At 42.9% G+C, this 22666-nt stretch overlaps 1 protein-coding gene across 4 annotated transcripts in view; it reads left to right on the forward strand.

Moving 5' to 3' along the window:
• The first annotated feature begins 782 nt into the window (after nt 1-782).
• LOC144669245 (uncharacterized) overlaps nt 783-22666 on the forward strand; it is a 69670-nt gene continuing 47786 nt past the window's right edge. For 2 of the 4 annotated variants that reach the window (XM_078531590.1, XM_078531591.1), the window contains exon 1: nt 792-1097. The gene's annotated coding sequence lies outside the window, so the exon portion shown is untranslated. Of the gene's footprint in view, nt 1098-18499; nt 18622-22666 lie in introns of those variants that run through there. The other 2 variants (XM_078531595.1, XM_078531603.1) reach the window with 2 other exon arrangements.

Raw genomic sequence — 22666 nt, forward strand, 5'->3', positions numbered from 1 at the left:
ACCTCGTCTTCTGATTAGACACTTTACAGCCTTCTGGGCTTAACATTGAGTTCAACAAATTCAGACTATGAACTCTTGCCTCTATCTTTACTCCTTTTTAAAACCAAATTTTAATTTTCTTTTTTTATCCTTTTACCACAACCACCCATCCCCCCCTCCCAGACCATCTGTCACTTGTTTCTATTTTATGCCATCACAGAGCACTGACCCTTGTTCTGCTAGTAACACATTTCGCTATCTTACCTTTATGCCACCATCTGCACCTTTAGTCTTTAACACTACCATTAACACTCCCTTTGTCTTGTCTCCCTGACATTTTTGCCAATCTCTCCTGACTTCACGCCTATTTATTCCTAACCTTCTATTTCGCTCCATTCCCTCTTAAAATCCAACACATTTCTACTTCTCTTTAGCTCCGAAGAAGTCATATGGACGCGAAGCGTTAACTTTGTTTCTCTCTCCGCAAATGCTGACAAAGTTGCTGAGGTTTTCCAGCATTTTCTGTTTTTATTACTAAAAAAAAGTTTAAGCTTGCGGCCGGCAGATCAAAAAACAAAACTCCCTTGTTGACTATCACTTCTGAGAAACCATTCTGGGTTTACATTTTAATTGACTGAAAATCCACACGAGTTAAAAATCAGACCCAGGGTTTGAATTGCTGTTCAGATTATTCTAATAGACGAAAAGCAATCACATTTTCTGCCTACGTTGCACTCAGCTGTGGGCGTGCGAAGGAAGTAGAACATTTGATAGCCGAACAATTTAATTTGGAGCAGTCAAACACAGATGAGATCGGAAAAGTGGTCTTGGAGGAGGGCGCATTTTTGTGGACGTTGAGAGGGGTGAAGTTTAAAGCTGGACTACACCGACCCTCCTTATTTCGTGTGTTAACCATTGGTATTGTCCCGGCCCAACAGATTGACAGGGTCACTTCTGGTCAGAAGCAATGGAATAGAAATACAAGCAAGAAAACATCCTTGTGAATGTGGTTCCTCAATCAGGCCGTGCACAATGACTGGCGAACCCCAAAAGTTGCCGTAAGTTTTGAATGGGGACATTGTTAAGCTGCTGGGGATTCGCCTTGCGATCGGAACTCGGTAAGTTTCTCCCTTTTGTTTCATGCCTTAGCTGAAATTATGAATGCAGCCCTGTCGCTTCGTCTCTTTTAGTTGTCGGCAGAACAAAAGGCTGCAGAGTAGAGTGTGGATGCTGGAAGTCTGAGGTCCGGTGACGAGATTCCCCCACTATTTCTCTCCTCTCCCAATCCTCCTCATCCCCCTCCCCTCAATCCCCCTCCCCATCCTCCTCTTCTTCCTCTGCTCCTCCCCCGTCCCCTTCCCTCTAGTCTCTATTTACATACCATGTTATTGAAACAGTTTCCCGTTCCTTTGTTCCCATGCTTCCCGACTCATTTTACATTGCCTTTGCTCTCTTTGTTTCCATGATCATTTATCACTGACTATTCATAGTCAGCCATTGCCACTGATGTTTTCCTTTTTAAAGTGCTGGCTGTTGTTTTGTAATCATAAACTCCCTTAGCAGTCTTGGAGTTCTTGATATTTTTTTCCTCAAAAAATATACGTTAATCATAAAATTTGTAAAGATACTTTACATGACAGTTGTGACATAAAGTGCAAAACAGATCTTTCAATATAGTGTGTGGCACTTTGAGTTCCCTCACTATGCTTACAAATAGATGTTCTTGCTAGAATATTCATTCTTTGTCAAATGTGCAGCCTGAGAGCTTTTCCCCCACAGTTTCCAGCCCCTCAGTATACTTTAGTGGGAGGGCCTTCCCCGTTGAGCCTTTGCATTGGGTGCCCCCAGCTTTAGTGAATCCCTCAGCATGTAGTCCTGCATCCTGGAGTGTGCCAGTCTGCAACACTTGGAACAGCTCTCTGCACTGCAAGACCAGCAAGTTTCAGGTAAACCAAAGAGGGTCTTTTACCGAATTGATAGTTCTTCAGCAGCAGTTGATGTTTATCTTTATGTAAGTCCCGAGAGCACAGAAAAAGTAATTCATTACAGAGCTGCTCGGTATAAACCTCAACATAAAAGGCTGCATCTCAATCCAGACCTGCATTGTAAAGGCTGTCTTGAGATTTTTGATGCTAAGAGCCTCTGGGTAGAATTTTCTGTTGAGTCTCTGGAACATGCTAACAGTCAGTGATGAATGTTGCATATTGATATAAGCATCTTCTGCTGCTTCCTGTTTAAATTGTCACTACCAGTTTTCTTTGTAAATTTTGGTCAAAAAGCCAATCAAAAAGGGTTTTTCTGATTGCTGCTTGCACTTTGGCTTCAGGCAATGTGTGTTGGACCTTAAGTGCTTATACCGGAAATAATGTGCCTTTCAATTTAAGTGGTCCACAAATAGTGCCTTGCATGTTGGCAAATCCATAAAATACCAAATTATTGGCACAGGTACAGCGGAAACATCATTCTCTTTCTGGTCTGCCTTGCACACAACCAAATAAAGCTGCTTGCCCTGAGGGCTTAATTATTCAGTTAAATTCAAAATGCCCTTGAAAATAACCTGTCCAAACGTGTTTCTTTTTGGTATTGTTGAAATGTGCATGCTAAGATGTGTGCTAAAAATTCCATACAAATCATAAGATAAATGAAGAGGTACTTGAAATTGCAAGAGCAAAAAAAAATCTTTAAAAAGTGATATCCAGAAAAGAAAATGTCTGTATTTTGGCCATTTAATCAGAATTGAAAAACTACTGAGATCTCTCCTAGAGGGTAAAGTGGAGGGCAGCAGAAAGAAGGGTCGACCTAGGCATAGTTGGACCACGGACGTCACAGGGCGGTTGCAGATAAGCTACAGTGGTGCGAGGATTGCGCTTGACAGGTGAGCAGGACTTGCTATGACAGCAGATCTCCTGTTAGGAGTAGCTACAAGCTGAGGCCATTAAGAGTAAACCACAGAGCATGGAAAAGGTGTCACTTGTAGGTGAGACTGCGTAGGTGTGACATATCTCTGGAAGGGATGTTACAGAACCAGTGAGTTTTCATGACAATCCAAGAGTTTTCATGGTCATATTTCTGGCACTGACCAGGTTTATTGAATTGTGCTTCACACATTTTCCATATGTGTGTCCCTGGCTTTCTAGTCCAGTACCTTTTGCACTTGGGTGCTACACTCTTTCAAGTCTATGATGTACAATTTTCTTTTCCTTCTATTTCAGTGTTAACCAGTTTTAAAAATTACATGAGTTTTGCTAATGTTGAAACAAGAATGAAAAATAATATGAGAGCATTGTATTTATATACTAATGTTAATGCAACATAAATTCAGGGGCAAAGCATCCAACCTTTTTGAGATATTTAGGATAGGTTAGGATTTAGCAGATAGTTTCTTCCAATTTACCCTATCACCGCTGATTGGGGAGTTTAGGATTGGGGTGTGGTCAAAAAATACAATCAGACCTTTCAGGTGAGCAATTAAGTCACATTTCTTCACACAAAGGTTGGTAGAAGTTTTGAACTCTCTTCCACAAATGGCAATTGATGCTAGATCAATTGTAAATTTTAAAACTGAGATAGATATATTTTTGTTCGCCAAAGGTATTAATTATTATTATTATTAATAAGGATTGTGAGGCGAAACTAGGTCGCAGATCAGCCATGATCATATTGAATGGTGGAAGAGATTCAACGAGATAAAAGGCTTACTCTCACTAGCACAGTGCCAATATCATTCAGCTTTTGAAATTATTCTTTTTTAAAAAAAATAATTGCACTCTTATGGACTAGTAATTTACAAGAGAATTTCCTACTTGGCTATAGCTGCTGTTATGATCCCTGTAGAGACTGATAACTTTCACAAATAAATTCAAATTCTCAGTAGTCAACTTCAAGGAATTGCACAACAAGATTTCAAGTTTTAAGACTTTTACTGTAACAAACAAACTAAAAACAATTTTGACTAAACACTATTTTGTCAGCAACTTCTACTCTAAATTACAGAAAAATATCCTTGTTAATGCTTTAATGTGACTGAAAAGCTCTCTCCACTGTTGTAATTTGATAAAGTTATTGCATTAAAGGTTATTGCAGAAAATAAAAGCTCATGGTGTAGGGAGTAACATATTGGCATGGATAGAAGATTGGCTAGCTAAAAGGAAGCAGAGAGTTGGCATAAATGCTTTTTTTTCTGGTTGGCAGGACATGATGATTGGTGTGCCACAGGGATCAGTGCTGGGGCCTCAACCTGTTACAATTTATATAAATGACTTGGATGAAGGGACCGAAGGAATATTTACCAACTGACGACACAAAGATAGGTAGGAAAGTAAATTGTGAAGTGGATGTAAGGAGGCCACAAAGTGACGTAGATAGGTTAAGTGAGTGGGCAAAGATCTGGCAAATGGAGTATAAGGTGGGTAAATATGAAATCGTTCATTTTGGCAGGAGGAATAAAAAAATAAGCTTATTTTCTAAATGGTGAGAGATTGCAGAGCTCTGAGATTCAAAGGGATCTGGGTGTCCTAGAGCATGAATCACAAAAGATTAGTATGCAGGTACGGCAGGTAATTAGGAAAGCTAATCGAATGTTATCATTTATTGTGAGGGAAATTAATTACAAAAGTAGGGAGGTTATGCTTCAGTTATACAGAGCATTGGTGAGACCATAGCTGGAGTATCCTGTACAGTACTGGTCTCCTTATTTAAAGAAAGATATAAATGCATTTGAAGCAGTTCAGAGAAGGTTTACTAGACTAATACCAGTAATGGGTGGGTTGTCTTATGAGGAAAGGCTGGTCAGATTAGGCTTGTATCCATTGGAATTTAGAAGAGTAAGAGGTGACTTAATTGAAACCTTTAAGATCCTGGGGGCTCTTGACAGGGTGGATGTGGAGAGGATGTTTCCTCTTGTGCGAGGATCTAGAACTAGGGGTCACTGTTTAAAAATAAGGGGTCACTCATTTAAGACAGAGATGAGAATTGCGAGTCTTTGGAACTCTCTTCCCTAAAAGGCGACAGAAGCAGAGCCTTTGAATATTTTTAAGGCAGAGGTGGATAGATTCTTGATTAACAAGCGGGTGAAAGGTTATCGGGGGTAGGCAGGGATGTGGGGTTGAAGTTACATTCAGGTCAGCCATGATTTTACTGAATGGCAGAGTAGGCTCAAGGGGCCATGCTGCCTACTCCTGCTCCTAATTCATATGTTCATATGTAATTTACTCTGTCCCTTAAATGAACACTCTATTTCCCCAAAACTTCTCTGAAGTGATTCTTAGCTCCCAAGGGCTTGCTTCACTTCTTTCCCTTTTCCAGCTGGATAACTTCTAATCCCTAAACTTGGCCTTGACAGTCAGGGTTACCCTGGAGATTCCTCCCTCTAGCCAAAGCTAGCCCAATCTTCCAGTATCATTTAATTACAGAATCACAGAGTGCAGAAGAGGCCCTTCGGCCCATCGAGTCTGCACTGACACATGAGAAACACCTGACCTACCTACTTAATTCCATTTACCAGCACTTGGCCCATAGCCTTGAATGTTATGACATGCCAAGTGCTCATCCCGGTACTTTTTAAAGGATGTGAGGCAACCCGCCTCCACCACCCTCCCAGGCAGCGTATTCCAGACCCTCACCACCCTCTGGGTAAAAAGGTTTTTCCTCACATCCCCCCTAAACCTCCTGCCCCTCACCTTGAACTTTTGCCCCCTTGTGACTGACTCTTCAACTAAGGGGAACAGCTGCTCCCTATCCATGCCCCTCATAATCTTGTACAGCTCGATCAGGTCGCCCCTCAGTCTTCTCTGCTCCAACGAAAACAACCCAAGTCTATCCAACCTCTCTTCATAACTTAAATGTTTTGTCCCAGGCAACATCCTGGTGAATCTCCTCTGCTCCCCCTTCAGTGCAATCACATCCTTCCTATAATGTGGCAACCAGGGCTGCACACAGTACTCCTGCTGTGATCTCACCAAGGTTCTATACAACTCCAACATGACCTCCCTACTTTTGTAAGCTATGCCTCGATCGATAAAGGCAAGTGTCCTATATACCTTTTTCACCACCCCACTAACATGCCCTCCGCCTTCAGAGATCGATGGACACACACACCAAGGTCCCTTTGTTCCTCAGAACTTCCTGGTGTTGTGCCGTTCATTGAATACTTCCTTGTCAAATTACTCCTTCCAAAGTGTATCACCTCACACTTTTCAGTGTTAAATTCCATCTGCCCATTTGACCATCCCGTCCATATCTTCCTGTAACCCAAGACGCTCAACCTCACCGTTAACCACCCGGCCAATCTTTGTGTCATCTGCAAATTTACTTATCCTACCCCCCACATAGTCATCTATGTCGCTTATATAAATGACAAATAATAGGGGACCCAGCACAGATCCCTTTGGTATGCCACTGGACACTGGCTTCCAGTCACTAAAGTATCCTTCTGTCATCACCCTCTGTCTCCTACAACTAAGCCAATTTTGAATCCACCTTATCAAATTACACTGTATCCCATGTGCATTTGCCTTCTTTATAAGCCTCCCATGTGGGACCTTGTCAAAGGCTTTGCTGAAATCCATATAAACTACATCAACTGCACTACCCTCATCTACACATCTGGTCACCTCCTCAAAAAATTCAATCAAATATGTAAGGCATGACCTCCCTCTGACAAAGCCATGCTGACTACCCTGTTCAAACCTTGTCTCTCTAAGTGGAGATCGATTCTTTCCTTCAGAATTTTCTCCAATAGTTTCCCTACCACTGACGTGAGACTCACTGGCCTGTAGTTCCCTGGCTTATCTCTATAACCCTTCTTATACAGCGGAACCACATTAGCTGTTTTCCAGACCTCTGGCACCTCCCCCGTAGCTAGAGAGGAATTAAAAATTTGGGTCAGAGCCCCTGCGATCTCCTTCCTTTCCTCCCTCAGCAGTCTGGGACACAAATCACCCGGACCTGGAGATTTGACCACTTTTAAGCTTGCCACACCTCCAATACATTGTCACTCCCTATGCCAATTTGCTTAAGAACCTCGCAGTCTCTCTCCCCAAGTTCGATACTTTCATCCTCATTCTCTTGGGTGAAGACGGATGTGAAGTATTTATTCAACACTCTAACGATGTCCTCAGGCTCCAGCCATAGATTGCCCCCTTGGTCCCTTATGGGCCCTACTCTTTCCCTGGTTATCCTCTTCCCATTGATATACTTATACAATATCTTGGGATTTCCCCTACTTTTACCAGCCAGAGCTTTCTCATATCCCCTCTTTGCTCTCTTAATTGCTTTCTTAAGCTCCACCCTGCACTGTCTGTACTCCACTAATGCCTCTGCTGATTTGCTTCCCTTGTACCTGCTAAAAGCCTCTCTTTTCCTTCTCATCGTAACCTGAATATCTCTGGCCATCCATGGTTCTCTGGGCTTGTTACTCGTTCCTATCACCCTAGAGGAAACATGTTGAGCCTATACCCTCCCTATTTCCTTTTTGAGCACCCCCCACTGTTCCTCTGTAGATTTCCCCACAAGTAACTGTTCCCAGTCTACCTTGGCCAGATCCTGCCTTATTTTACTAAAATCCACTCGCCCCCAATCCAAAACAATTTTTTGCAACTTGTCTATTTCTTTGTCCATAACAAACTTAAACTGTACCATGTTGTGGTCGCTATCGCTAAAATGCTCCCCCACCACCACCTCAGCCACCTGTCTTCTTCATTCCCCAGAATTAGGTCCAGTACTCCTTGTTGGACCCTCTACATATTGACCTAATATAATCCCCATGAGATAGGTCTTTTCAATCTGAGCGTGAGCTCCCACCCGCATTCTTGCATGGTGAACCAAAGAAACATCCTGCCTCTAACTCTCGCTCCCACTTTCTCTTCTGGCAGACTGACCCTGCCTGTGAAGTTGAGTGATTTTTTTTTAAAAAGCACCCTGTAAGTTAATCCTACAGTGGCCTACTGTGGACTCGTCCCCTCTCAAAGCCCACCTCCATGGCTCCATGAATCACATGCACCCAGGAAGAAAGGCTAATTAGCTATCCTTTAAACTCCCAACTTCATTCTATCCTGACAGTTTAAAGTATAACCATTTACAAAACCTGACATTCCTTACACTTTCTTGCGGCTTTGGTGACTAACAGATGCTTTGCTCATTGTTTACAGGCATGAACACCTCAAACCTTCTTCCCAGTTAAACTACCTGGTCCCCCTTTAAACTTTAACACCCAAGCCACCCAGGTTTACTGTCAGCAGAATTCAGAACAGGCCACATGACCTCCTTCATTCATTTTATCCTAAATTAAAGACACAACAATCATATAAAATCTCGTATTTGTAACACTGCAGTTTCTTGGTTGTCAGGGTTTCAGGCAGGTTTTACCAGTTCAAGTGCCTGAAGAACAGAGTTAACCTGCTCTCTTATTCACTATGGGTGGTTGCACCTCCGTTTGCTTGCTCCCACTTCCTGGAATACAAAGCCCAATGCCAAACCTAAACCTTGGCCGATTCCGTTCAGATTCTCCTTAAGACATTTCTTTGGCCAAGATCTTAATGGTTTCCAGATGTCTGCCACTTTGGCTCTAGGTCCTTTTTCCACATGCCTCTGTAAAACATGTTGGGATTTTTCTCAAGGCCCAATAAGTGCAAGTTGTTGTAGTTTCATTAGCAGTAGCAGAAGTGAAAATTTGTTAACTGTTTGATGTGACTTTCTGTGACACCCACCAACAAGATGCTAGGTTTTATTTCTAGCCTTGAATGTGTTCAGTTGGATACTGTGATTGGTCTTAACATTCTTGGGACCTGGATTGTGGTGGCTGTTGTGAGAATCAGCCAGGGTCCCATTCCTGTTCACAGACCATTGATCCGTGTCAGGTCTTCTGCATGTGTGAATAGTTGGCGATAGCACAACCCAGCTCAGCTGTCATGTTCTGTGGTTGTACAAACCACCAGCATTTGCTGTTGAGGCCTTTATATGCAGGATGGCTATTTTAGGCAGGAGAGCTATGAAACCATATTTTTAAAAAAATGGTGAAAATAGGATTTGGTGAATCAAATGGAATAGGAGTCAGCACTTCTATAAAAGGACTTAACAAACGAGAGAGAACTGGCTTATCGCCATTTACTGCTCATAACATCCTGTTTATCTCAGTCTTAAAGACGCTAAAGGCAATAATTGGTAATCCTCATGTTTATGAACAAAGTGATTTATACATTGATGTAAATTTTGTGAATCTGTATATCTTTCAGAGCTGTGCATATGGACCCTAGTCCATCATTTCCATTATCACTTCTTTAACCCCTTTTTATTTTCACTTTATGCCTCCTAGATTAATCTCTCCTGCCATCATGCCTCCTTTGATTTATTTTGTTCTTTTCATATTTTTAAGGTTGAGGTAGACAGATTTTTGGCGTCTTAGGGAATCAAGGGATATGGGGAGTGGGCGGGAAAGTGGATTTGAAGCCGAAGATTAGCTGTGATTATATTGAATGGTAGAGAGCGCTTGATGGATCGTATGACCTACCGCTGCTCATATTTCTTATATTCCCATGTTCTCCCCTCTCAGGTACTCTATCCTCCCAAATCCCCATTGCAACACATCAGCCTCCCTAGACCTTCCTATGTTCCTCGCTTGGCTCCCTCTTGGATAAGCCTACAGTTTCCTTCTGTGCCTCTCTGCATCCTCCAAAGGGCCTGGTGCTTAGGAATCGAAATCCCAGTTGCCCCATCTTACGTGCTCGCTGACTTTCCCACCCAGTGCCCCAGCTAGCGTGAATCTCACCAATCTTCTCCCCATCCAAATTACGCATTGCCCTCTACTACTGACACTGTGAACTTAACCTGTTTGATGATTATGGCACAGGAGGAGGCCATTCAGCCCATTGAATCCCTGCAGCTCTCAGTAGAGCAATCCAGTCAGTCCCAATCCCCAGCTCTATCCTCATAGCCCTGCAAGTTTATTTACCACAAGGGCCTATCCAATTATCTTTTGAAGTCATTGATCGTCCCTGCTTCCGCCACCCTCATAGGCAATGAGCTGCAGGAGAGGTGGTGGTGTAGTGGTATTGTCACTAGACTGGTACTCCAGATACCCAACATAATGTTCAGGGATCCCACCATCTTTGGCCCATCACAAATTACCAGAGGGTGGGCGATGAGGTATACTCACTCGACACCTGGCTAATGACTCCCTTCCTCCACACAAGGGCAGTGCAACTATAATTAGAGACATGTAGCAACCAGGAATATTGTGCTGATAACCATGCTGAAGCAATGGTGCCACTGCTGAGACTACTTGGGGTAGGGGTTCTCCTGTACTTGCTGGAGTATGTTTCTAAGTTTGTGGTGTTCTGTTGTGTCCTCTGTAATCTTGTTATCAATGGGACACAGCCCTTGCCACCAGGGATACTGAGGCCCCCTCGGGAGGAAGGGAGAAAGAATCCAGGAGTCATTCGCTCCAGACGAGCTGTCCACAAACAGATGCTCACACTCCGGTTCCCCTGAGATGCTATCGCCACATCACAGTTGCTCCTCTATTCCCTACCTTTCAATCCATCTGCTAAAGGCCATCACTGAGCCCTCTTGGCCAAAATCCTGAAATAAAAATCAGTAAAAAAAATATTTGCAACAACTTTATCCAACAGCACTTAAACTCTACTATATTCCCTTGGTGCCTATCGTACAGGTGTTTTTGACTGAAATGCAGTGCTACCGCAGAGGATGGGAGAAACCTGCTGACATTCAGTGGGTAGGGGGAACTACAGGCAGCCTTTCAGGACAGCCTCGATCAGCTCTGGGACTGGCTTTAGACTGCATTGGCTCAGTGTGAATGACAACAGTCTTCTAGACTGCTGAAACCAGGAAATGATAGACCGGTTAGTCTAATATCTGTTGTAGGGAAATTACTAGAGTCTAGAATTAAGGATATGGTGACTGAAAACTGAAATTATCAGCTGATCAGAGAGAGTCAGTGTAATTTTGTAAAGGATAGGTAATGCCTGATGAGTCTGACTGAATTTTTTAAAGAGGTGACTGAAGGGACTAGGGAATGCTTATGGATTTATTTATATGGACTTCCAGAAGGATCAAGTTCCTCATACAAGACTGTTAGCACAAGTTGCAACTCATGGAATTGAAGTTATTGACCTGGTTAGGAAAATAGCTGAGTGGCAGGAGACAGAGAGTAGGATTAATGGGTAGGTAACTCTGGCAGGATGTGACTAATGGCATCTCACAAGGATCTGTGATGAGACCTTAATAATTCACCACAGTTATCAACAACTTTAATGAAGGGTTAAAATATCACATATCTAAATTTGACAATGCCATAAAGATGGGTGGCATTGTAAACAATATGGTAGATGTTTAAGCTATGCAGGAAAGGTAGAAGACTGAGATATTGATGGGTTAATTGAATGGTTAAAACTGTGGCAAACGGATTTCAATGTAGGCAATTGTGAAGTGATCTGGACCTAAAAGGGAAGAACAGGTACTTTCTAAATGAAAAGCTGAAAACAGTGGAGGTCCAAAGAGACTTGGGGGTCCAGGCATTTAGGTCATTAAAATTTCATGTGTAGGCACAAATATTAATCCAAAAGGGTAAAATAATTCTGATCTTTCTATCTAGATAACTAGAATAGAAAGGGATTAAAAGTTGTGCTTCAGCTATACAAAGACCTGGTTGGACCACACCTGGAGAACTATGGGTATTTTTGGGTACCACACCTTAAGAAGGATACATTGGCCTTGGAGGAAGCATATATATCATTTGTATGGCTAGGGAAGCAGTTATAGTTCAATGAGGAGATTAACAATCCATTCACTGGCTTCAGCTGGCACACTGTAAATGGTTGTGATGTCACCAGGAATGGATCTCAGAGGGCAGAAGTTCAGTAAAGTGGGCAATAGTCTGATTTATGGCCACAGTCACAATTCGAGCTCATGTTCCACTTGTGGAGCAAGTGGCCACTTCTTGCCTAATTTGTCGTCAAACGGTGGAGGGTTGTCCAGACCTTCCATGGAAGGTTGAAACCTAGGACTTGACCACTTGGGGCAGTTGCCAGGTTGTGGTTGGTGATGTTTGCAGTCAACCAGGAGGTGTGCCATCGAGACGTGGGGCTGTCATCAGTTTGTAGGGTGTAGAGTGTGTTCAATAGGCATTATGGGATTTCAAATGAGTGCATGGGGTTTTTCTGAGGTCCTGTGTCAATGGGAGTGCTTTATTAGCTGTCAGCGAGTGGATTCCTTTGAGGAGAATCAGTAGGTTCAATGTGTGCTAGCACAGGAGGCCACTCAAGCTATGTTGGTCTCAATGTTTCAGAAGTAATCCCAATGCTTTCCCGGAAGTGAATATCTACAATGTTTGTGTGGCAACTCCTGAGCTGGGTAGAGTAGCAATTCTCTGCTGTTGGGTAGACCAGGCCAAATGAAGCAGCGCATATTGTGTAGGCTCTGCTGCCCCAGGTAGTATCCACGAGCTTCCATATGAGATTCCCTCTTACCTTGATTCTGGCTGTGGTGTTCTGGAGGTGTTGCCATTGTTGGAGGGAACGCAGCATAGATTTTTCAGAACAACACCTGGGATTGTATTTGTTAGAATTTAGAAGTTTGAGAGTTTTTTTGATTGAGTTTTCAAGATATTAAGGGGAAATATATGGGATTGGTAGAAAGAAATTGCCCCTGTTGGTTGAGGGAGAATTAGGGAGTATTGTTTAAGAATGAGCACCAGACCTTTTGGGAATGAAATTAAGAACATTTTCTACACAGAAAGGGTAGAAGTTTGGAACTCTCTTCTGCAAAAAACAATTGATGCTAGATCAATCATCAGTCTACTCTCGATCATCAGCAAAGTGATGGGAGGTGTCGCCAACAGTGCTAGCAATTAGGCTGCATTTACTCAGGAACAACCTGCTCACCAACGCACAGTTTGGGTTCTGTCAGGGCCACTCAGCTCCTGACTTCATTGCAGCCTTAGTCCAAGCATGCACAAAAGAGCTGAACTCAAGACGTGAGTTGAGAGTGTTTGTCCTTGACATAAAGGCAGCATTTGACTGAGTGTGGTATCAAGAAGCTCGAGCAAAACTGGAGTCAATGGGGATCATAGGGAAAACTCTCCACTGGTTGGAATTATACCCAGCACAAAGGAAGATGGCTGTGGTTGTTGGAGGTCAATCACCTCAGTCCCAGGCATTGCTGCAGGAGTTCCTCAGGGTAGTGTCCTAGGCCCAACTATCTTTTAGCTGCTTCATCAATGATCTTTCCTCCATCATGATGTCAGTAGTGGGGATGTTCGCTCACGCACAATGTCCAGCAACATTTACAACTCCTCAGATTCTGAAGCAGCCTGTGTCCATATGCAGCAAGACCTGGACAATGTCCAGGCTTGGGCTGATAAGTGGCAAGTAACATTTGTGCCACACAAGTGTCAGACAATGACCATTCAAACCCGTGCCCCCAGGACATTAGCCTGGGCTTCTGGATTACTACCTCCCGCTAAAGCTCGAAAGCTGAAATGCAGCGGGAGATATTTGGGGTGGGGAAAGGGGAGGAGTTGGTTGGAAAGCAAGAGGTCCACGGTCAAACCATCTGCAGCTTGCACTTTATGCAAGATAGCAGTGTATGGATGTGGTAAGATTCGAGAAGATGCATAAGGCAGGAATATTCCAGCACTATGAATCTTCTCAGTGGTGCTGAATACAACAACCTCAATCACAGCCAGCCTCATGGTGCACAGAACTGTCTCCTTCAAATGGCTTGTGATGCAGGCCTGATTGTTCCCTGCCAGTTCTCTGTTTCTCCCTGTGGTTGTGAATCAACTTATCCTGTAAGTCCAAGGGCAAAATATCAGTGAGTGTGCTGTAATGTGTTTGGTGATATGTCACCAAAGCTGGAAGTATGTGGAGGCAGCGAGAGGTGGGTGTAAATCTGATAGCATTGCTATGTGCAGGAGGCTAAGATGGAGTATTTGAATGTCAGGCATGAGTGCTGATGAGTGAGCGATAAAGGGTGCGTTACATTGAGCAGTGTGAGTGGTTGGTGAAGCAATGGATAGGAGATGTCATTTGAAGCCTCGTTCACTGAACTTGACAACCCGCATTGACCTTTTCTGCAGTACTGCAGTCAGGTCCTGTGGGCCAGACTCTGGGAACTGACTCTGTGGCCACCTGCTCCCTTTGCCTTCTCTGTGTGTGCCTTGTGGGCCTCTGGCCCTCTGCAGGAACATGGGGTCTCTCCTCCACCCCATTTCCGCCGTTAAAGCTGCCAGCACCACTTCAGAAAGGCTAGAAGCCCTCTCCCTTGCCTGTTGCTCCACTTGCTGTGCTTTCCCTTCCAGACGTGTGTCCAAAAAACAGTTGCAGCAGCTCCTATTGCACAAGTGCTACCTCCCTTTAAGAGGGTTAGGCTGCCTTCACCTGGAAGACTAGCTGTTCTTGGCTGCAAATGAAATCATTTGGAAGGGGAGGGAGCACAAAGTTTGTGTGTTGCTTGTCTCAACCGAACCAGTGTGTGACAATTGCAATCCCGATGCATGAAAACCAGCCTTATTCAATTTTTTTCACCGATATTTTTTTAACTCTTATAAACTGATGCCAAGAATTGGCATTCAGAAGCAAATATGCCCTCACTCATTCCACTGTGTTATGTTATTTGTTTGCTTGGCCCCACATTGCTTTACATTTGGGTTTTGCATAGATTTTTGGGGACATTGATGTAAAGCATTAGGTTTCGTTGAGCGTGCAAAGTATTGGAAACCGCTTGGAAAAAATGTACCCATGTAAAAATATAGCAATTGTATCTGCGTAGTTTGTTCCAAACCACGTGTCCCATCAGTTTGAAGGCAAAGCTTTCAACACCACAGTTCGGTGATCATTCTTTAAAAGGTGTATAAAATAACAGGAGTTTCCAGTTTTTGTTTCAAGGAATCCAAAATTACATGCTGGCCTTGATCTGCAGTTGGGAGAAATGAGCAGGTGAAGGGACTTTCCAGATCATTGTGCCTTCCTGTTTTAAACTATTCCCAAATTTGAAGATGTATATTTTCTTTCCCTGAAGGAAGTTTGGAAAGATTATGAGTTTTACTTAGTCATTCCTGAATCACAGTAATGAGAACTAGTGGCCTTACATCCCAAAAATGGCATAGGGAAGTCCTGTTCAGTGGGAACAATTCATTAGTAAGAGCATGAAAGAGGATCCATAAGTTTGTGTGAAAGACACTTCAACAGCAGTCCAGTTTTTTGAGAACTGCGGTGTTTGTTCATAAATTCACAGAATCATGCATTCTCAGCTTCTCTCGGCTCTGTACATAATTGAGGGGTCTCATTCCTATCGTACTAGCGTTCTAGTAAACTCCACTGCACCATCTCCAAGGCCTTTAGCTCCTAAAGTGCGGTGACCACTGATTTCTATGTGAATTCATAATACAGCCTGCAAACTGCTGACACCCAACTATCTTTCCTGGTCCCTATGTTTGTTATGCCTCCTCAAAACAAAAACAAGCCTGACTCCTTTGACCTTGCAACGACTATCCTATTTCTGACTTCCCTTTTCTCTCCAAAGTCCTTGAATGTGTTGTTCTCTCCCAGAGCTGTGCCAATTTTCCAGAAATCATTGTTTGAATCCTTCCAATCTGCTTTGCACCTCTGCCATAGAACCAGAACGAGCCTTATCAAAGTCAGAAATTAGATTCTACATGACTGACTGTGGTAAACTATCCCTACTTGAACTTCTCTTCCTGTCTGCAGCTTCTGGTACAGTTGACCACACCATCCTCCTCCAAGGCCACCCCTCTGTCATCCAACTGGGTGGATTCTCTCATTTTGGTTCAATTCCTAGCCATCCAATCATAAGAATAGAATCCCCTGCAGCAGCTACTCTTATCGCCCCTGCACCCTTCCATGTGGAATCCCTCAATGGCCTACTGTTAGCCACTCCTATTTCTCATCTGCCTGCTGCCCTTCAGCAACATCATCCAAAATCATAATATCAGGTTTCACCTGTACACTGACAACACCAGTTTTTCCCAACCACCACCTCTCTCAACCTCTCCACTGCCTCCAAGTTTTCCAACTGCTTGCCTGTCATCCACTACTGGATGAGCATACATTTCCTCCCACTAAATAGTGGGAAGCCCAAAGCAGTTGTCTTCAGACTTTGCCGCGCACTCTGTTCCCTAACCACCATCTCCTTCACTCTCCATGGCAACTGGAGTTTGACACTGAACCAGACTGTTTGCAACCTTAGTGTCGTATTTAACCCTGAGATAAATTTCTGACCATATATCCATGCCATGGCTGTTATTTCTTTCACTGTATATCACCTGACTCTGCCCCAGCAGCAGCTCATCTGCTGCTGAAACCCTCATCCATTGCTTTGTTACCTCTGGGCTTGACTATTCCAACATAGTCTTTCTGTCTCCAGAAACTTGCGTACACCTAAAACTCTGCTCCCTGTATCCCATTCAACCATCACCCCTATGCTCGCTGACCTACACTGACTCCCAGTTAAACAATGTCTTGATTTTAAAATTCTCATCCTTGTTTCCAAATTGCTCCATGTCCTTGCGCTTCCCTTTCTCTGTAATGTCCTTGAGCCCTACAGTTGTCCAAGAGATCTGTGCTCCTCTAATTCTGGCCCCTTGTCTGTCCCCTATTTTAATCACTTTACCTCTGGTGGCCATGCTTTCAACTATCAGAGTTCTAAGCTCTGCAATTCCCTCTATGAACTTCACTGTCTCTCTTTTATTTGTTCTTCCTTTAAAAAGTTCTTTAAAACTTATCGCTTTGATCAAGCTTTTGGTGGTTTGTCCTAATGTTTCCTTATATGGCTCGCTGTCAAATTTTTTGGATAATGCTCTTGTCAAGACCTTAGGCTGTTTTAATACATTAAAGGTTCTATGTAAGTATATGCCATTGTAATTTTTTGGATTGATGCTTTTCAAAATATTTAGGAGAACAAAGCAAAAAACTGTGGATGCTGGAAATCCAAAACAAAAACAAAAATACCTGGAAAAACTCAGCAGGTCTATTGGAGAGCATACATTTCCTCCCACTAAACATTGGAGAGACCAAACGCAGACTGGGTGACTGCTTTGCAGAACACCTTCGGTCTGTCCGCAAGCATTACCCAGACCTCCCTGTCGCTTGCCATTTCAACACTCCACCCTGCTCTCATGCCCACATGTCCGTCCTTGGCCTGCTGCATTGTTCCAGTGAAGCTCAATGCAAACTGGAGGAACAGCACCTCATCTTCCGACTAGGCACTTTACAGCCTTCCGGACTGAATATTGAGTTCAACAATTTTAGATCAATAACTCTCTCCTCCATCCCCACCCCCTTTCCGATTTCCCCCCCTCCCCTTTTTTTTCCAATAATTTATATAGATTTTTCTTTTCCCACCTACTTCCATTATTTTTAAATGTATTTCTATCCATTGTTTTATCTCTACCTTTTAGCCTTTTTTGATTCCTTCACCCCACCCCACCCCCACTAGGGCTATCTGTAACTTAAGTGTCCAGCTTTCTACCCTTAATTAGCACATTCCTCAGATAATATCACCACCTTCAACACCTCTTTGTCCTTTTGACTTTGACATCTTTTGTTACCCCCACCTATCACTGGCCCTCTATCCAGCTCTACTTGTTCCACCCCCCCCCCCTCCCCCCGCCAAACCAGCTTATATTTCACCTCTCTTCTATTTTTACTTAGTTCTGTTGAAGGGTCATTTGGACTCAAAACGTTAACTGTGCTCCTCTCCGCAGATGCTGCCAGACCTGCTGAGTTTTTCCAGGTATTTTTGTTTTTATTTAGGAGAAACCTTCTCAACAGATTGGCCAGTCTCTATAAATGCAAGTTGACTAGGTTTGGAAAGAATTCTTGTGTTTCTGAGCATGGAAAATTTTTAGTCATTGCAGCATGTGACTTCAATCTCTGTTTAAAATATCACCATGCGGGAGTTTGAAGCAGTCCTACTACAGTCATATCTGTTCCATCTGTGCCTCTGGGCTGGTGATGTAAGCAACCTTTCTTTGTTTTAATTAACTTGATTTAACATGAAATTAGCTCCAAGAATAAAATTCTCATGCTGGCAAGATTCCCAGCCTCAAGTTTAGGTTCAGCAGATTGACAAAGGTTTACTGTGATTTTATCAACTGAGACTTGCAGAAAAGGTAATGTCACTACTGGATTTTCACATAAATGTGTGTGCGTGTGTTGTGTGTGTGTCTGCGACACTTCAGTAACATGGGGTTGCTGCCCTCTCAGAAATAACCTTTGGGATGGAAACACTTTGCAGGTGCTGTTGGACTGCTTTCTTATTCCAATTTGTTTTACTTTAAAGATAAGAGGATGCACACATGACATTTTAACAATGCCTACTCAGGTCTTTAGTGAGTGTGCTGTACTCAGGTACATCACGCTTCACGATTCTAGTATGCATACACAGGTCTTTGTTTTTTTTTATTCACAGGATGTGGGCTTCGCTGGCTGGGCCAGCATTTATTGCCCATCCTCAGTTGCCCTTGAGAAGGTGGGTGGTGAGCTGCCTTCTTGAACTGCTGCAGTCCATGTGGTATAGGTACACCCACGGTGCTGTTAGGGAGGGGGTTCTAAGATTTTGCCCCAACAACAGTGAGCTCATACCTCACAACTCAGTATGAAGGCCCAGGTTAATCACATTTCATGATTCTAGTATGAGCACTACATACAGCGGTGCACACGTAACACTTATACTAATACTACCTTTGGTCTCTTTGATCTCATTCCATGCACGTCACCACTAAAGCATTATAAATCAAATATACGTCAGCGACAGCAGAATATTAACAGTCAGTAAAGCCCATTTAGCTGTTTTCGATCTCTTCTGTTACCATGGTTATCTTGACTTCACAAACTCCTCCCATTGTGTTACTATAAATGTAAGTCATCAGATTAGCATCTCTCAGAGACATGGGATAGAAACATAGAAACATAGAAAATAGGAGCAGGAGTAGGCCATTCGGCCCCTCGAGCCTGCTCCGCCATTCACCATGATCATGGCAGATCATCCAACTCAATAGCCTGCTCCCGCATTCTCCCCATATCCTTTGATCCCTTTCGCACCAAAAGCTATATCTAACTCCTTCTTGAAAACATACATACAATGTTTTGGCCTCAACTACTTTCTGTGGTAGTGAATTCCACAGGCTCACCACTCTCTGGGTGAAGAAATTTCTCCTCATCTCAGTCCTAAATGGTCTACCTCATATTCTCAGACCGTGACCCCTGTTTCTGGACTCCCCCAACATTCTTCCTGCATTTACCCTATTCCTGTTAGAATTTTATAGGTTTCTATGAGATCCCCCCTCATTCTTCTGAACTCCAGCGAACATAATCCTACTCAACTCAATCTCTCCTCATATGTCAATCCCGCCATCCCAGGAATCAATCTGGTAAACCTTTGCTGCACTCCCTCTTTAGCAAGAACATCCTTCCTCAGATGGAGAGACCAAAACTACACAGAATATTCCAGGTGTGGTCACACCAAGGCCCTGTATAATTGCAGCAAAATATTCCTGCTCCTGTACTCTAATCCTCTCGCTATGAAGACCAACATACCATTTGCCTTCTTTGCCGCCTGCTGCACCTGCATGCTTACCTTCAGCGACTGGTGTACAAGGACACCCAGGTCTCGTTGCACATTCCCAGCTCTCAATTTATAGCCATTCAGATAATAATTTGCCTCCCTGCTTTTGCTACCAAAGTGGATGACCTCACATTTATCCACATTATACTGCATCTGCCATGCATTTGTCCACTCCCTCAGCTTGTCCAAATCACACTGAAGCATCTCTGCATTCTCCTCACAGCTCACCCTCCCACCCAGGATCAGAGACATGGATGACTAATTTCCTGATTCCAACATCGTCTCACCCGAAAAGTCATGCTTGTTCTAGCCCTGCTAACACAATGTGCGCCAGGATCATCAGAAAGCTGTTTTAACTGATCATGTTCTGATTCACAGACAGCCTAGGACATCCAGGTACTTGAGTAGTGTGAATTCCATTCCCACAAGTGGCTGTATCAGGTACTCCAGATTAAGTTGTATTGTAACTTAATTATAATAGACTCCCTTTGATTTACTCATAGGTGCATTGCCTATTACAGTACAGTCATGTGCTCCTGTTTGATTTGGTTTGCTTAAAAACTGCAAATCATTAAACAATATTGAGCGAAGGTTTCAAATTCAGTTCCTAGCTTTTGACTTGTTGGGTGATCTCAGTTGCTGTTATAATACAAGTGTGTGATCAGCCTGGGTTCCCACTCCTGGTCACTATCAAATGACCCAGCTGGTGGTGTATGCTCCTGGATGTATGGGGAGTATTGGATCAGACTGGATTGATTTTGGACAAATAACTAAATGGCATTATATAGAAAGTTCGTGTCTTTATAGCACTTATTTCATGGGATCTCCTGGACTTGTTTCAATTGCCTGTGGTGTTTGGAGTGAATTTCCCAGACTATTGTTTCCCTTATTGGTCCTGGGTATTTTCTGTTTTTTGCCGAGTTGGGGAGATTGTGGTGGACAAAAAAGTGTCTGATCATGATGTACCATCCATCGTTGTGTGGTGTTGGCCTGATGCACCAGATTGAATTGTCCTGCCTGTCAATTTTGTATCTAACATTTGCTGCCAATGTCACACATGGTTGTAGGTGAGACACCGGAAGGCGTGTGGAGCCATACTCCAAAAGGTCAATTCTTCTTGGCATGGAGAGAGAAGGGAAGAAAATACACAATTACAAAATTTTTTTGAAGTGCGACTGTCCTGTAAAGAAGGCTTCTATGGGTGCAACTAATGAAGGGATAAAGTGAACCTTCTGTTCTAAATTTTTTTGTCGTGAGTTAAGTCCTCCACTTCCCCATTCCACCCCAAACCCAGATTTGGCCTTGATGTTTCCCTACCTTATACGCGGCTATACCTCAGACCTTTCTGCATGACAGTATACAAGCCAATTGTGTTCATGGAGCATTGTGTTATGGCATTATGTGCTAAAATCTTGATTAAGAAAAAACATGTTTTGGTTGTGACATAAATCTGTCAATCCCAGTAAGGCAGTTGTCAAATGCTAGTCACTCAAGAGCCTTCCCTAACCGCAAACAAACCAAAATTGCCTGTATGGCAAATTGAACCAATTGTTAGTTAGAAAACTCATTTTGTAGATTTGTGATCAATATATACGCGTTTAGTTTTTTTTATCAAAGAAGTGTGACTGTGAGCAATCTCTGTTTTATCGATAGTGTTGAGAAGAAAGAATAGCAATACATTACTTTTATTTTGTTATAATTCAACGTTTTGGCAAGATTCATGTCATTGCATTGAGTTTGCAAACAATGCAAGATTTTGGCAAACGCATTCTTCAAAAAAGATAACACCTCTTTATAGTAATCCATGATAGCAGAAGAGAAATAGGCCATTTAGCCCCTTGAGACTGTTTCTCCATTCAGTAAGATTGTGGTTGATTTGGAGCCTCGTTCCATTTATTTGCCTTTGCCCCATATCCCTTAATATCTTTTAATTAACAAAAATCTATCAATCTCAGATTTAAAATGAACAATCGACCTAGCATTAATTGCTGCTTATCCGAAGAGAGTTCCAAACTTCTACCACCCTTTGTGTGAAGAGATGTTTCCCAGTTTCATTCCTGAAAGGTCTGGCTCTAAATCTTATTATTTTTTTGCCGAATTAGTGGAAATAGTTCTCCCAATCTATCCTCTCTGTTCCCCTTAACAGCTTGAAAACATCAACAAACTCACCCCTTAACCTTCTAAATTCCAGGTAATACAGCCCTAGTTTGTTTAATCTCTCCTTGCAGCTTAACCTTTTGAGTGCAGGTATCATTCTGGTAAAACTATGCTTCTGCTCCTCCACGGCTAATATCTCCTTCCTTTGGCGTGGTGTGCAGAACAGTTTGCAGTTTTCCAGGTGTGAACTGACCAGGGCTTTGTATGTAGCCGAAGCATGACTTCTATCCCTTCGTATTCCGTCCCTCTAGTTATAAAGAGCAGCATTCCATTAGCCTTTTTGTACCTCTGCTTGACATCTTCAGTGTTACCCGGACCCCTCCCAGTCTCTCTGGAGTTCCACTGCTCTTAGCTTTTCACCATTTGGAAAGTATCCTGATTTATCCTTTTTAGGTGCAAAGTGGATAACCTTATGTTTGCCTGCATTGAAATCCATTTGCCATAGTTTTGTCCACTTATTTAATCTCTCATTATATCTTTGTAATTTTAGCTTCTGTATACACTGTTTATACAATACTGCCTATCTTTGTGTCATTGGAAAATCTGGATATGGGGCTTTCTATCCCATCACCTAAGCCATTAATGAAAACAGTGAATATCTGAGGCCCTCATGCAGATCCTTATGGAACGTCACTAGACACACCCTGCCAATTAGAATGCCTGCTCATCCGTTACCTGCCGCTCAGCTAATTTCCTAACAAGGTCAATAAATTGCCTTCAATTTCATGAGCTTCATCTTTAGCTAGCAGTCTCTGTTGAGGAACATTATCAACATCCCTCTGAAAGCCCATATAAATAAAATCCAGAGATGTTTCCCTATCTAACACTTCAGACACCTTTTCAAAAAATTCAGTCAAATTCATCGGCCAAGACCTGATTCATGAATCAATTTATTGTGTGCACAGGTGATAGTTCTATAACTTTGTGACCG

The sequence above is a fragment of the Cetorhinus maximus genome, chromosome 2 (assembly GCF_964194155.1).
Source record: "Cetorhinus maximus chromosome 2, sCetMax3.hap1.1, whole genome shotgun sequence".
In the NCBI taxonomy this organism is placed as follows: domain Eukaryota; kingdom Metazoa; phylum Chordata; class Chondrichthyes; order Lamniformes; family Cetorhinidae; genus Cetorhinus; species Cetorhinus maximus.